Below are 16,686 nucleotides of genomic sequence, written 5' to 3'. Positions count from 1 at the left end.
CTCTGCATTTAGTCTTTCCTTCTTACTTGATCCTTAAGCATCTATTTTTTTCTGCCCTTACAGAGCTCATTTCTGTCTTGTGCTCATAATCACTTTTGAGCTTTGCAATGTCTGCACGGTCTTTCTTGGGCCCAGGTCCCTCCATGAGTTCCTGTCTGTGCTTCAGCCAAGGTGCTCTGCCTGTGTATTCTTGGCTTCCTCTGAATGGCATCAGTACGAGCTGCCAGATTTCACTTTCATCACTCCCCTGCCAAGACATTTCCCTCACATTGTGGCAACACGGTCAAAATATGGATGAGCCCTTGCATATGTGGAGGGCAGAGAGTCCTTTCACTATTGCTTCTGTTGAGTTTCAGTCTGGCTGCCAGCACAGGCAGCCTTAGAGTCATATAGGCCTTGCAAAGCAGCTAAGTATGCATCCTTTCTCTTCTCCATTTGTATGTGGGTTGACTTCTGTTGCCACCCAGTCTGATCTAATGGGACCCAGTCCTGTCCTGAGCCCTCAGGTAGTGGCATTCAAATCTGGTCTGGTGCCCTACACGTTACTGGTCAGGATAGGAGAAACTTGAATAGCAAAGGTGATGGCCATCAGTGGGCAAAGCCCCCTCCATGGCTCCTTCTCACCCTGCTGTGACTTAGCTGTAAATCAAATAAAATCCTTCCCAGGTTGGTGCTCCCATCCCTGCCTGGTCTGAGCTGTACCTCCCAGTTTGCTACAGCAGTACCAAACACTCAGCTGGGAATTTTCCAAGTTAAGATGGTTCTCCTCATTTGTCAAGTGAGACAATATTTCTCCCTCTGACATATGCACTGGAAGCGCTTCAGAACAGGAGCTGCTGCCTTGCCTGTGGCTCTTCAGTACTGAACTCTTGTCTCATCACCACTGACCATTTACTGATGAGATTCAATCTGCCTAATTTGCATTCTTAACATATGGCCACATTTTAGGCACCTTTGACCTCCCCCAGGAGAATTTCCTGCCTATTCTGACTTAAGAAAGACACAAGGTGTCTCTGGGGACCTCCAAAGGCACAAAAAATCTTTCTAATGGAAACTTAGGCACTTGCTTTAGGCAGACTACTTCACCTAGCATCTACAATATGAGATCAAGGTAGGTGCCTGATTACACAATCAAGGTTTCACCTGCAGATCATATGTTTTGTTGTGTTCTTGATAATAACACAAAGCAATAGAATGGGATTGAAACAGGGAAAGGCTGTTCAGGTTTCTAAAGAAAGGAAAGAATTGTTTAGCAGTGGATTGTAGCTTTTTGCTGCTGAGTTGTTGGTGTTTTTCTTAACATAAAAGGATTAAAAATTTAACAACTGTAACCTCTCCTGAAATGATCTTTTCCCCCCCACCAGAGCCCAGACTGGTAACTCTCCCATCACATGAATGTTACCTCCAGGCTACAGCATTCAGTGGAGTGTGAAATCACAATTAACAGTGCAAGTGTTTTGTAAGTTGGCAGAGACAGCTGCAAATTACATCCTGCTATTAGCTGATTTTAGAACAACACTGTTGAACAGCTTCATGATTACTGGGATGTGGCGTGTATTAAAAAACCATTAATAAAACATAATTGATTGTGAATTGTGCTTACTGCCTTTATAGTTTTAATCACAAATGTCACGGAAGTTTATTGGAAACAAAAGCTGCCCTCAGCTATCTACAGAAACTAGATTGTTCTAAAAATTTTACTGAATTTGATTTGCAGCTGTTCTAAATCAATGAACTGAAACCTATGGATTTTGCTGACTTAGAGATCCTCTGCATTTTTCTCTTCCAATTGACAAAGAAAGGTGTTATACTGCCTTGCCTCTGCCAGAAAGTACCCCTGGAAGCTTGATGAAAACAATATCCTCAGTCTCTCAGACCTGCCATTCACTTGGCTTGCCCTTAGAAGCAGGTAATATCAGCAGTAAGAAACAGGAGCTGGTGGTTTCTATTTGCTGAGAAACAAGCAACAATACAGAGATATACTTAGAAAATACTCAGATTTATTTCTCTCTTTTGGGCCCAAAATTATTGTCAAACCTTAAATCATGTATTCTTACAGGAACCCCGTAACGTTTAATTCTGATCCATGACCCTGTCCAGGCTCTTGGATGGACAAGGTATGCCACAGTAAGTTTATGACTACATTTTCAAATTTGGAAGCCCTGATATGAATTTATGGACTTTAAAAAGGCCATTCACAACCAATCTAACTTGGGACTCTGACAGAATTCAGGTCCCAGCCATGATGCAAACTGCTTGCTCTTCTGCATTAGCTAGTGCTATGGGGACCTAAAACTCACTCTCAGGCTGAGAATTCCCAAAGCACTTAACTTCAGGCACTGCCTGCATTTGCTGATCAGGATGACACCTAACTCCACTTATTAGTCAAATGTAGTCAGAGGAAGACTAAACTCTGCAGAAGTCCCCAGGGGTTTACAGTCAGATATGTGGGTAGGATCTTGCCTTAGCTGTAGGTATTTAAGCTCATACAGTTTTCTCACCCCACAGAGAGGTGGCATAAAGTGAGGAATAAAATCCAGGAGTTCTGAATCTGTCTTACTGTGACCACCAAAACTGTTAGGGTGTGTAGTGCAGAAAAATCTTAGAAGTGGACCTAAAATGAGATAACACAATACCTGCATTATTTATTGACATTTTGGCAGCCCGTGACCTGGTAAATAAACTAGTATAAACACTGAGAGTAGATTGCTGAAAAGCATTTCCCTATAAAGAGCTAGCAGTAAGGTTTATTTTTAATAAAAATAAACCCATGAAAGCAAATTTTTCCTCTTTCTGCAAAGACATGTCCTACAAAAGCAGTAATGAACATGCCTTGCCCTGACCAAGGGAATGACTTCTACTGGTATGAAATTAAATATAAGTCAGTCACTACTCAGGTTTGTTTCTGTTTCAGGCTCAGCTCTTTGTAGATGAAGGTGCATCCTGGAACAAAAACCTTCGATATGCAGCAAGCTGTTCCTTTTCACATATCACCTGTCCATCGCTCAGATGTAAACTGTTTACTTAGCCCCTTTCATGCAACTCCACAGCAGTGTACGTACATGCATATATATATATATTTATGTGAAGAGCCAGAACCTCACATTCCCAACAGGCTTTCTGCCTTTTCTCACTCTAAATGGCCATTGCTATGGCAACAATTGCTTAACTCAAAATTTAGAGAGGCACTTAGCACAAAATATGGAAGAATAAATGCAACAGCGTTCTACATAAAGCCACGATTTGATGGCCTGCCTTGGCTCCAGTCACCAATTGCTCCAGGACACCCTGGGGACCTTGCCACCTGTGGTATGGTACCTTCTGATCAGTGTGGTGCAGTAAACAGCTTTCTCTAATCCTGGCTTTGTGTTTATTCTTCTCTGTGCTGAAAGTGAATGGCATTTCAGCCATCTGATCAGCCACAGAACTGCATTTGCATTCTGCCCAGTCTGGTCATCAATACATCAGCCAAAATACTTTATGGTCTGATAGCACAAGGTGGGAATTCCTTGCTAACGAATGCAAAGAAAGACACAGGCCCTATTTAGAGTCTCTTGAATGGTACTAGTGTTCTGCATCAGCATGCCTAGCAGTGGATGAAGGGCCTGGCTGAGTCGCAGGACAAAGCACACCGTGTGTCTATGACATTTCTCCTTACAAGGAGCTGCTCTGTGGTGCCAAATCTCAGACATGGTGATAGAGTAGAGGAAGGACCGACATGAATAATCTCAAGAATTCCTAGTGAAATTAGGAGATTCATGCTTGTATAAACCTGTGCTAACTTTGTCCTCTATTCTTATGTGGCCACATCTTACATAAGGAAAGATGAAGGTGGTTCTATTCATTCTTTACTTTTTGGATGAAGCACACTAATTAGCAAAAACTATTCAGAGAGAGACATTCTGGCCACCAAGCTCACTCCTCATAAAAAGTCCTTGGGAAATCCTTTCCCAAACTCCAGTCAGACAACTAGTGCACAAGGATGCCAAACCTACTAGGACCTGAAACAGGCTGGGAGAGTGGGTACTTATGGACAGGAAGAAAGCCTCTGTAGCTGAACATCCCAGAAGTGGATTTACTCTTGGGAAGGTGGAGGTTATATGCATTTTGGATCCTGTTAATGGTATGAGAAGATGCAAACTGGAGATGAATAGAGTAAACCTGCTTCTAGGAGGAAATCAGTGAGGTGGCTCCTTAATCTAGGGTAAAATATAGAATGACAAGAAGGCAGGCATGCAGATGTGAACCATTCATTGCTGGCTGTCAAGAGCTGTTCTGTTCTGTTGATGATCTTATTTTCATGGTGGACATAGGCAGGGCATGTGTGGTGACCACTTGCTGGCTCCTCTTCTATGAGAAGGAGGGAGCACATGTGTAGGCAACACGTTGCGTGCTCAGAACTGATGAAGGGAGGGAGTTCTGTTGAGCTGAGCTGCTCAACAGCTGCTTAATGCTTGCTGCTGGCCAGTGTGGATGTTAATGTCTGCATAGGTCCAGGGTCACTGGAAAAGGTTGTGGGGGAGAAATCCACCCTGGACTAGTAAGTGTGAAGACCACATGACTTCCCAGGGAATTCCCTGCAGGATGTGAATTTACTCTGGGCATAGGCTGCACTGCAGGTTTGCTCTAGCCCTATGGACTGCTGCAAGATGTGAGGCAGCAATTTAAGCTCACTATACCTCATAGTCACTGTTTACAAAGCACAGGACTGTGAGACTTTACTGAATTAAAACTTGCTTTGCAGTTTGTGGAAACTGGTGTGTCTTAATTGACTTCACTGGGAAGACATGAACACACCAACAGAGAAAATCTGGATCTTAATTTGTAAAGGGATTGTGATCAGCCACACTGCATGAGGCTAGCAGTCCACCTTCCCTATATCCTTCTCTGGCAGTGGTTAAAGCTGGTGCTTACAAAATTGAGTAAAAATTGAACAAGGATATTGTGCTACTTTCCATGAACACACTACCAGCCTCCGACACCTTACAGCTCAGGGGCTTCCTATGTTGGAAGTGATTTCTTTGAATTTATTAACCAGAAATAGATTTACGTTCTACAAACTTGTACATTTTTCCTTTGAACCTATGAAACTGTTGTCACCCACCAAATGAAGTTCAGAGCTCTGAAATGGGGTTCTGGAGCTCAGCTAGTAAAAACACTTTTTTTTTTTTTTTTTTTTTTTTTTTTTTGTGGTAAGAACACACCTCCTTGTTTGATCCTGCCTCCTTCCAACTTTGTCTAATATCCTCTTATTTTTATACTGGAAAGGTAATATTCCTGAATGAAAATTAGGAAAGATAAGGTAATTTACAAAGTTATCCACTAAAGACAAATGTTCATATCTAATTTTAGACATCTAAAGGGGTTTCTTAGTTAGTGTTCCTTTACCATGGATGGATGGAGATAGGAACCTCTGAATGGAAATTGCTGTCCTGGGTGGGATGAAATACTCTCTGCAGGTGCTGCCTGTACTTTGGAAAGCAGGAGTTCAGTGTGAAAACAACCCTAACTTCCCTGCCTCAATCAGAAGCCTATAGCTAAGTAGTCTGAATCTAACCCCTAACTGCGCTCCTTTCATCCTTCATTGGAGCTAGACAGAAAGTTTTGGTCAAGGAAGAGTTAAAACTGTTTTGCATGGCTGTTTGTGTAGAGGTTTATTATTTCTCAGAAGGCGCAGTCCACATTAGTGATGTACTCCTCTCTCGCTCCAGGAGGAGTTAGATCTAATTTATTTTGGGAGGACCAGGGCTGAACATTCTTTCTGTGTGGCCTATGTGCCTTGTAATAACAAGCTTTCTTGTTATTACAATTCTCATCTCAATTTAAGATTGATACTTGTATCCTAAATTTCACTGAGGCCAACATGAATGAATAATAATCCCATTATAGAACTCAGGAGCCGTCCAAGAGTCACTACTTGTATTTGTTAACAAAACTGAACCAGAGGTGAGGATTTCATTGCTTTGCTTGCGCTTCCTGGCTTTGATCAGGGAGAAGCTCCATGGCCGCCAACATTTCTGCTGACCACAGGAACGCCAGCAGAACCGTTCACGCAGCAGCGGGTGTGCAATGAATCCTATTCTGTGATAATTGCCCCAAATTCTTCTGATGAGCAGTGATTGAAAAATGTGAACTGAGAAACCACAAAACCAGGTGTATGAAAAGAAAATAGATTAGGATCTGTACATGCCAGATTGTGATCCAGACTGCATTCCCCTCAAAGACTTGTTCTTCTAGATCTGCAGGTTATTTCACAGGGCGGGGAGATGATGGAAGAGTAATGTCTACAGATCATCTGTTCTTCACGTTGTGCAGATGTGTGAGGAGCAAATGGGCAGGAGGAGGCTCAGCTTGAGGTGTTACCCCTGTGCCAGCCCTACGGATCTAAGAGAAGAAGGACCCTACATCTCAGGTGAGGAACTGCGAAGGTGTCTTTGAGCAAGAAGAGAAATCAGGAAGCAAACAGGAGACCTGGAAGTGGCTCTGTTCTAGCTGTAGCTCAGTGGCAGGTCAGGCCATTACTGAGCCTGGAGACAAATTCTGGGGGTTTGACTTACAGCACTTGGGCAGAAGGCAATTGTGAAAGGATAAGAAGCCCATAAATGTGAAGAAATTGAGTGGAAATTTTAAGATTAATTTTCTAGGCCAGAATGGTAACTTTGACAAAATCCTAGACCTTTCAGCTACACAAAGGTTTGCAAAGGAAAAGAACTGCATTTGGCAGAGTTTTCAATTAAATGACCTTATGCACTTTTAGGACCATCGCACTCAATTTGGCAACAAGGAGTGAAATACCATCTCTTCAGAGCTCAGTCCCAGCTGCCTGGCCACAGAGAGTGCTGGCATACTTTTTCTCCAAAAGGCAAAATCAGTGTGGCCAAAGTCCTCTGCCTTCATACAGGAATGAAAAACATGGAAAAGAGTGGAGCCTTGTGAAAACAGGTGACAATATCTGAAATGGTCGATCCTGTGGTAACTCTTCAACATAAAATGAAGACAATACTTGGGTAACAGCGTACATTTGCTTTATCACAGGCTTCATGTTTTCAGTGCATCACAGAACAGACACCTTCATCTGCAATATGAAGGTATCTCATGCACAAGTAACACATGTCAGAGATGGTCAATCATCCTGACTTATGGATTTCTTGCTGGCTTGGATAAGATACTGAATGCTTTCAGTGTGCCTACAGCTTTCATCTCTCGAAAACAAGGCTACAAGGTGTGAAGTTGGGGTTTACTGAATTTAGAGCTGAATTTCCACTGCTTTCACTCAAACTCAGGCTATCCCCAGATGACACCTCAGGCTCAGCTCATGTGTTTTCTTTCTGACATTGTGTAAAGCCAGGGCATTTTATTTTTCCCAAGGCAGATACATTGTCTGGTGGTTTCCAGCTGATGAGAGATAGGTTACAACAATGATATAGCCTGTCCAATCAAGTGAGCTTATTGAAACTCTATTTTCCTGTGGCTTTCTCCAGGGAGGATTCTCCAGTGTCTGCTATTGTGGCTGAACTCACTCTTCAGACTGTCTATTTCAGTGGGATTTTAATCTTGTTCTCCATTCCTTTACGCAGCCACCTTCCTTTCCTCAAAAGGAATCCTGTAACAAATTAATGTGTTTGAGGTCTGTATTTTGTACAGATTTGTTGAAACTGGCTAGCATTCAAAAGTTATTGGAATTGACAGTTAATGTAATTGCATAATCCCTGGTACCTCTGGAAACCAGTCTTGAAAAGACCAGTGCATGCTACGAGCATTCCTCTATCCTTGCAGTGTCCCAAGGTCTAATGTCTAAACCTCTCCTTTTGTTATGTAAGCCAAGAGCACAGTTTTACTCCTGGAATCAGTCAATTACAGGATGTGATTCATCTAATATGTTTTAACATTGGGATAGGATGAAATAAATTGCACTCGACTGTATCTATTTCTCTCCACTGACAGCAAAGGGAGCCTGTGGAGCTGGACAATAGACTTTTCTGCATCAAGTGAACGCTTGATGACTCCCGTTTAGTCAGAAGGTCAGTGTAGCGAAAAGAGGTATGCATGAAATTAATTTCACCAAATGGAGGTGTCTATTTTAGGCTGAATCACACCCTATGCTCTATTGACTATATTGATGAAATCTACATTAAGTCAGTTAGTTTACACGCAGACGTCTACAATGAAGATGTCTAGATAAGATGGATTCCCCTTCATGTACTCTTATCTTTTTGCTATAGCTAAAGACTGGTCCCTCTGTCACATTGCTATCAGGTTCCTGTGTGCCTTAGTACCAAAAAGCCACCCCTGTGAATAGGAGCAATACCATTTGAAATAGGAAGAACTGACATTTTACAAACCCATTCTCTCTACGAGTAGTGTTTCAGTTTCATTCCAGGATCTCTGATTTGCTGGCTTTGAGCTGTTTTGTTCGTCAAGCCCAGAGGATAAGCTTTTTCTTGCACTGCATCTTTCCCCCTTCTATGGCTAATGTTAGTTTATTCTCCTTCAAATCTTATACAAAGGTTTTACAAGATAATACATCTGTGATATGCTTTTCGTCTTGTTTTTTTGAAAAAATATGAATAAATCAGAATAAACTGGAAGATTGTCAGTGTCTTTTGCAGATTATCTGTGTTCCAACTCTACTCACAGGAAAATGCAAAGTCGATTAAAACCCACCAAGTGTAATACATATGTTTTTTGATTCTGTCAGCACGGCTAAAGATGAAAGCTAATGGCAAATCGATAATACAGTCACACAGATCAAATGATCTATCAATCTATAAGCTTGCATTCATAACAGATAAATGCTCTTATTATCTTTACAGCATGCCCCAGTTAGTCCAGCTTGAACTTGGTGAGTTAACTTGGTACTCTGCAGTTAGGATGCTTGCATCTAGAAGGTTTGCTTTTTACAATAGGACTGCAAATGCTAAAAGTTCCATTTCTTCAGTTTGTGAGCTGTTCACTTCATTGATTACTGCTCAGCTCAGTCCCTCAGTAATTCTCAGATGTATCCCACTCCTTGTTCCCAGTGGCAGTCTCCATGTGTTCTTCTTCCAAGTCTTCACCCTCTTCATGCTAGCAGCCTCTTTCTTCCAAGTTATTTGTACACTGCAAGACATTTTGGATGCCCGTAGTATTTCAGTGGCATGTTTTTTTTTTTTTTTAACTTTCATTCTGCGTGACTATGCTGACAACAGAGAAGAGACTCTTCCTCTGGTCGGTCCTACCATGGTTTTCTGTTGAGAACAGCAATTTCAGTAAAACCCTGGCTTTGCCTCTGTGCTTTTGTCATTCTTTGCATGGATAAGCTGGTCCCAAGCAGACACAGTGAAGCAATGCAGCCTCCTTCTCTGTTGTTTGGGATTATTCTGGATGGCACTAGAAATGCTGAGAGGCTCAAGTGTTTTCAGCAAGGACAGACTCTTTAAAGGCTTCAGCTACTGGTCTCTTAAGAAGGTTTTCCTGAGTATGTGTAAGCAGTGATTATGTTGAAGGGCTGGTAAGAGCCCAGATTCAGGATATTCCCAAAGGTTTAGCAAAAATCTCCACCAAGTGACTCTTCTGCTCACTGCTCACTCTCAGTGTCCTGCTTCAAAGCATAAGCAACTGTCATTGCTTTTTAAATGAATCTTTTTAATAGAATCTTTTTAATAGTATCTTTTAAAATGGGAAGGCAGCAGTCTTTCCATCTCCATGTGTTCCTCTTACACAATTACTGGCTGAAACATTCTCACTCTCAACACTCTCAGCTCACCTTAAACAGCCTCAGGCACACCACACCCTACATTTCCATGCACTCAGGGCTTGAGAGAGCTACATGTTGGTAGATGTTTGACAAATTTAGCAACAGGCACCACTGGAAGGGTCTCTTATACTGAGAGAAAACATGTACATTCTTCAAGCTGAATTCAATAATTTGTGTCAGTTGTTGAATCAACCTCTGTTAGAGTCAACATGAGACCTTTGACTTGCTCCACTGGTTCATTGAGTCAGGAGCACTATAGACTTGAACTATGAGCTCTGGTGTACCAACAGACTGTTTTGATCTAGGACTGTAATCATGGGGAATAAAACACTGTAATGTAATGTCCAAATTAAGTACTGGTGAAAGAGACTCTGTTTGTGTCATCATAATTATATTGTTGATGGATCTGGACCATTGTTAACATTAAAACCTTTTTGTTCTTTTGTTCCAGCTGTTCAGAATTATTCATTCATCCAGAATGAACACTTGGTACTTAAACTGAATTAAATATGACTGTAATGTGGGAAGGCATAGAAATGTAATAAGAAGATCTATAATATTTCAAGTGGAAAAATTAAATTCCTCCTTCCTTTGCTCTCTTATTTGATGGATCTAGTGTAAAGTATATTGAATTTGAACAGATGTAGTAAGAAAATCAGAGAGTTTTAAAAGATATCTGCATGTGATGTACAGCTGGATCTTTCTGTCAGGTGTGTGGACACACCTGCATTCACTGTATGGAACAGCAGTTTACCTGACAACACATATGCAAGTGAGCTAATCAATTTTTCCAGGTGCATGCTAGTGCCCCTGAGTGACTGTTGCAAGTGTGGGTAGGTCCTCATTGTAAACATATTGAGTAAAAGGAACAAACATCTGAAAAACGAGCACATGGACCATATTAACATTAGTATTAGAGGTCCATATATGTACACCAACTGATTATTTTAATTTCTGATAGAAGGTGAAAACTTTCTCCATTGATACTTAAAGGTCAACAGGACTAATTTATGAATTTGTTATTGCATCTTAGGACCCACGGAGAAAAAACTGAAAAGTCATCAACTGGCCAGCATGGAGGCTTGGCGCTTCGATGCTTTCAGCTGTTAAGCCTGTTGTTTCAGAGAACCCATTTTCAACTCCTAGATCTGCTGCTCAAATCAATGTGCTGATATTTGGTTGGAAGCAATACAGTTCCAGACAGGGTAAGCAATTTATAAAATTTCCATCAGACTAAGAGTAGCAATGAGCATATATATGTATGCCTGCATGTGGGCTTTCTGGCTGCTTTCAACATTCAGGAAACAATTACAGGAGAGCATTAGCTGTGCTTCAGTGCATACAGTGAGTCTAAAGCAATGGCATGATCTTCACCTGGGGACTGTTGGTATCCTGAATGGCTCAGCAACGCAACAGCAAAGTAAACCTACAACAGAACTCATTTTCCTTTGGTTACTTCTCTATTTTGAACACTTAATCCTTAGACTCAGAAATATTTTTTTCATGGAGTTGTGGACAGCTCTCTCCTTTTCACTAGTTAAACTAATAAACAGGAGAATTTTGTACTTCCCTACCACATACAAATCCCTTTATTACTGGAGATAAGTGCCATCCCTGTATTTTACCAATCAGAAGCTGTGGAGAAAACAAACTATGACATGAATCAATGGCAGAAGAAGCAAATATCACTTCATTCCCAGTTCCAGGATCTAATTCTGAGATCATCAGTGTCTAAGAGCAAAGAAGAGAACAAGAAGCTAGAGGCAGTGCGGTATGACCTTCAATACAGCCCAGTCCATACACAAGAAGTGGTTCCTGTTATAAGATTGATATGGCTACAAAAAGTAGACACCATTTAGAGCACCAAAATTCTTTTTCAGTTCTTTGTTAACAAAAGCTTATTTGTTTCTCCTCAAAAACATTAATTGATTTTCCATTTCTTTTTACAAATGTTGTCTCACACTAGACCACTATGGCCACAGTACTAACCCTTTAGAAAGTTATTTGTTCAGAAAGGTGATAATTTCAGTGGGGAAGTGACTGCACAGCCAGTAGCGGAACCAAGAAGAAAGAGTTCTACAACATTAGATCAGAAACACTCAAAGTTCCCTGAATATTATTTTTTTTTTTGTTTATGAGAAGGAGAAAATCCTGGCATTTTCTATGCAGATACCCTTCAGTACTTTTTGACTTTATGATAATCTTTAATTTAAAGACTGACTTCTCCAAATCACTTAAGAAAAGTCATGTACACCCCCTATTTCCTGCAGTTAACTCATTACAACCTATGAGAATTTTTTTATTGGCTTTGAGCTCACAGTATAATATACAAAATCCTTTTCCATTTGTTGGAAGGACTCCAGTCTAGTAGGTAAAACAGTGTACTGAAACTTGGTTCCAGTCTCATCTCTGTCTTTGGCTCACCTCCTTGTGCCTATATAAAATAGGGATAATATTACTTTCTGACTTTGCAGTTGCATCCTAAGAATTTATGCTTGCAATGTTCTATGCACTCCTGCAGTGAATGGTAGTCTAGTCAGTGAGTACACTCTGTTCTTTGCATGGAGCTAAATTAGGTATGCCTCTGGTGGCAGAAGAAATTTGGCCCCATTGGATAGCAATGTTAATCCTATCTTCTACAGGCTTCAACCAGATTTCATTCAGCTGAAGACATGCCTCAGACCAAACTTCAATGTTGTGACATATCTTACACGGAAAGATTTTATTTCTGGGTTGTGAGAGGGTGTGTTTGTAGGTTGAGCAAGAACTAGGAGCACACACTCTGGTAAAACAGGAGGCACTCTCCAGAGAATTACATCACCTCTGAATGAATGAATTGTTGGAAGAACAATTAAATAAGGCATGTGGGGGTCGTCTCTGCTGCTAGTATGTAGAGAAAGTCATAAATTTTCAGAACACCTGGGTCTGGCTCCTGCTCCAAAGTGCTTTCTGGAGAGCCTTTCTAATGACTGTGGAGGAGTGTAACATAGCCGGCTGAAATATGAGGGTGTCAATAACCTCTATTCAGTTGAATCTAAATTACCCTGGGATAGAACCACTGGCATAGATGGACAGCATGTAGGTAGTGGTGCTTGGCAGGCTGACACTGCTTTCTGAAGCCAGCCTTCATCTTGCAGCAGTAAGCAGGATGTTGCTGGGAAGTCCTCCTCCTTGTACTAAAAATAACCATCCTATAGCTCACGGTGCAGACCACAATGTGCTGGTGGATCTGGACACTGAGGAAACCCTCTCCCTAAACAGCCCTTAGCCTGTGATCCCATATCATGACAAGCATCAGCTAAAACCTCAACACACAACATTCAGGCAAGCACAAGTTATTATTGATATTAATTCTTTAGTTATTTAATTATTTTAAAAAATAATCGATGCTCATCTATGTGCACATTACTGTCCCCTTACTCCAACATTTACACACACTCAAAGGGCATAATAAAAATACATTTAGTACTTCCAGAAATGCAAATGCTTTTGTTTGTTTTTCGATGTTTATTTGCTTGACTGGAGCGTTCCACTTGAGACTCATACCCTAGTTAGTTACAACAGATTGCAAAATGGGATTCATGCCTCGGTAAAGATAGTTTGCTTGCTTTACAACACCAAGATAAATGCTGGTCTGAAGCACTGTCATGAGGTCAATCAGGTCTAAGATTTTAAATGCTGACAGATTTACAATACCATTTTGACAGCCCCTCCACTCCTCCTCCCCTTTAACCCCAGCAGTAAGACTCATTTAAAGCTTTAAAATATGGGAAGCAGAAAAGGAGTCATTAGTTCTACTTACACAACAGCATTCGCACTTGTAAGGTTTTGACAGCTTCACTAAACCCGAAGGAATTCAGACAGCTAGAGCAAATGAATGTGTACCAATACTTGTATTGAAAGAAGGTAGTTTTCAGGGCTGAACACATATTTTGTTCCTTCAGGAACCTGACAATGAGGAAAGTATGTATGATGTTTTATTACCACATTCACGTGATGTTACTTAATGTTTGGTTTTTTGTTTTTTTTTTTTTTTTTTCATCTTGTTCAGCATATTCTCTGTGCTTCCAAAATCAATAGAACTGCAGCAACAGATTATTTCAGTATTTCTCAGGATGCTCTGCCCTCACCGCCATACTTAGTACCTATTGTTTTTGGCAAGGCAAATAGACTCCTTAAATGGCATTGTTGCTACTTAGAAAGTTCAGTTGTTGACTGTGTCTTTTTGGGGATGAGAAATCCAATTGCAGAATGCTAAACATATATGCATGGAGCTGAATGCTTTTGGAAACAAATACTGTGGGATTTTATTTTTTTATCACTGTCATGATTTTGGATGGAAGATGGAAAACTTAAAATGAATTCATAATAAGCCATTGCATTTCCATCTGAGACACAAAGATCCTGCTTACTTCTTCAGAAGGGAAGACAGATGAAGGCAGGCAAGCTGCAGAATAAAACAGGATTTAAGTGGTAGCCACTTGCTGATCATTGTTCTACTATCTGTCCATTATCTGTCTGGGTGTAGGTAGTAAATACCACATGAATTCAAATAAAATGCATTACTCATATTCACTTACAGACGTGATGATATGAGTTGCTTGACAGATCTGACACAGGAAACTCAGATGTAATTGAGCCTGTTGCTCTGTTGATTCTCCTCCAGCAAAATCCTCTACCTGTGCAGGAATATTTTAGGACCTCACTAAATTTGAAATGGTGACAGTGTTAGGTTTTTTTTTTGTTTGTTTTTTGTTTTTTTGTATCATTATTGGGTCTCTACGATAACAGATGGTGAAATCTCTCCTGAGTAAGCCAAATGCCAGTGCTTTTTTTTACAGGATGCCATGCAAAAGCGCTAACAGCTCTGCTCTTATCAGTACTAGAAACTGATGGGCCTGCTCCAGTGCCTGTTAAAGTTCCTGGGTATCTTTGGATCAGCTCCTTGACACATCTGAAAGAGGCAGGCAATCTGCTTTAAACACTTCCTTATTATTCCCAGAGTTTCTGTTGAACATGCTCTCAAACAAGCTAATAATCTCTCTCTAAACAATGCTTTCTTTTTATAATGCACAGACTCCCTTATACATCAGTGTAAGGTCAGTGCAGTTTGCAGGTATGTTTAAAACACCCTCAGTGTCACAGCTGACAGAGATTAGATGGGTGACAATCATCCTGACCAGGTTTGTCTTTCCTTAGTACTTTCCCTGTGTCTCTTGCTGTGCCATTTTGAAGGAAAATGGCTTAACAGCTATAAAGGGATATTTAGAGCTATTTCAAGCTCCTAGAGCTGTCCTAATTGACTCTTTTCTCTCATCATGATTAACTTATGTGCTGATGATCAGGAAACCTCAACTGAATTCACAGTTCTGTGTCAAGTGTGACTGTAGGCACATTTCTCCATACCTGATAGTCCTAAATTCCCCACTGGTGATATAAGACAAGTTGGAGTCCTTTCATCACACTGATGGGCTCTGAAAATAAGTTTGGGTATATTTATAAAGTCTATAAATTCAGATTTTCTATTAATATCTGCTTGCATTTCATATTAAAATTTTTATTTTCAAGCATACATATCTATTTATGATCACTTGTTTAATTAGATTACTTTTTGATTTATGCATCAAAAAGTTTTAGAAGATGTATTGCTTAGAACACAACTGTGAAATGAATGAATTAAGGAATATATGGATATCTCAAAATTGTAAAAATTAGCAGCATTTGGCTGCTAATTAGGGTGGAGGGGTGGAAATGAGTGGATAAACATGTTTGAGGAGCACCTGTAACAAAAGCCCTAAACCACTTGCTGTTGGTTCACAGCACTCAATGTGTCACTGCACATGCACAGAGCGAAAATCAGAAGCCCTAGAAGAGAAGGCTGACTGGTGGCATACTGAGCAGGGGGTGTCTGAAGCTGATGGGGAGGGACATGATGCTTGGTGGGTTAGTCCTGAGATGCGTTCCTCAGACCTGTAGGGAAGTGGATGGAGGTGCTTCTGCATCCTTGTAGACCATGGCAGTGATCCCTCTCTGCATGTATCCTCTCCTCTCCAAAATGCTTGCATGTACTTCACCTGCTTGTTCTAAGACACCATCAGAGGAGGAAGAACTGATGGCGGTCTCCAGACAAAGAGCGTTTTGCATTTTTGGATCTCTGGACTGAACATGCCCCAAACTGGGAACCAGGTTTGAGTCTTTCTTTTACACTTAAACAAAAAGGCAGATAAACGCTTCTCATCCCCTCCCCGGTATCTCAGATGAGGTAACTGAATTTTTGACTAATATTGTAGTTTAAGCATTGTGTAAGTATAACTAAGAGTCCTAACAAAGCAAAGCACTCACTGCAGCAGGCTTTATACACATGCCAAGAGGGAGTCCTTCCCTCTTTACCTCTGGGACTGTCTGTGTTGCATAACAGTCAATAGCTGTCAATGGACACTGAGCAATACAGTATCAATAGGGACTAGGTATCTGCAAACCTGATACAACCCTAGTTATGTACAGATGTTCACAGCTTTGGGATTTCATTACTCTAGGCCCCTTTGTTTTTTCAGAGGGGTATGCCCTGAATTTATCTACTTTGGCACTTTGCTTGAGAGAGGAGACAGATGGCAGAAGGACAGAGGAAAGAAGGAGATTCATATGAAACATCTTAAAGGAGGGTAAATATCTTTTGACTGCTGCCTGTGGAGTTTTCATATTTATTGGGAAGAAAATCATGCTCAGCAACTGTCATTGCCTCCCAGAGAAGTGCTGCATCGATTTGAAGGTACATATAGTGTCAAAGCCCACTGTCTCTCAGACATGACATGTGACAGCTGAAATCATTTAGGATGCTTGAGTTAAAGGAATCGAGGAATCTTAAATTCCCAGGAGCTGTGGACAGTTTTTGTACATAAAACTCTCTTTGAGTATAAAGGAAAATTTTCAAAAGCACTCAAAATCTGTTT

At 40.8% G+C, this 16,686-nt stretch overlaps 1 protein-coding gene across 8 annotated transcripts in view; it reads right to left on the bottom strand.

Moving 5' to 3' along the window:
• GRM3 (glutamate metabotropic receptor 3) overlaps window positions 1-16,686 on the bottom strand; it is a 112,963-nt gene that overhangs the window by 56,465 nt on the left and 39,812 nt on the right. For 3 of the 8 annotated variants that reach the window (XM_042792384.1, XM_042792385.1, XM_042792386.1), the window contains one exon: window positions 14,317-14,415. The exons of 3 other annotated variants lie outside the window; for them this stretch is intronic. The gene's annotated coding sequence lies outside the window, so the exon portion shown is untranslated. Of the gene's footprint in view, window positions 1-13,538; window positions 13,679-14,316; window positions 14,416-15,142; window positions 15,211-16,686 lie in introns of those variants that run through there. 2 more of the 8 variants (XM_042792388.1, XM_042792390.1) reach the window with 2 other exon arrangements.

This window comes from Tyto alba, unplaced genomic scaffold, assembly GCF_018691265.1.
Source record: "Tyto alba isolate M040663 unplaced genomic scaffold, T.alba_DEE_v4.0 Super-Scaffold_2, whole genome shotgun sequence".
Lineage (NCBI taxonomy): Eukaryota > Metazoa > Chordata > Aves > Strigiformes > Tytonidae > Tyto > Tyto alba.
The sequence above is the reverse complement of the archived record's forward strand: the minus strand, read 5'-3'. Positions and strand labels throughout refer to the sequence as shown.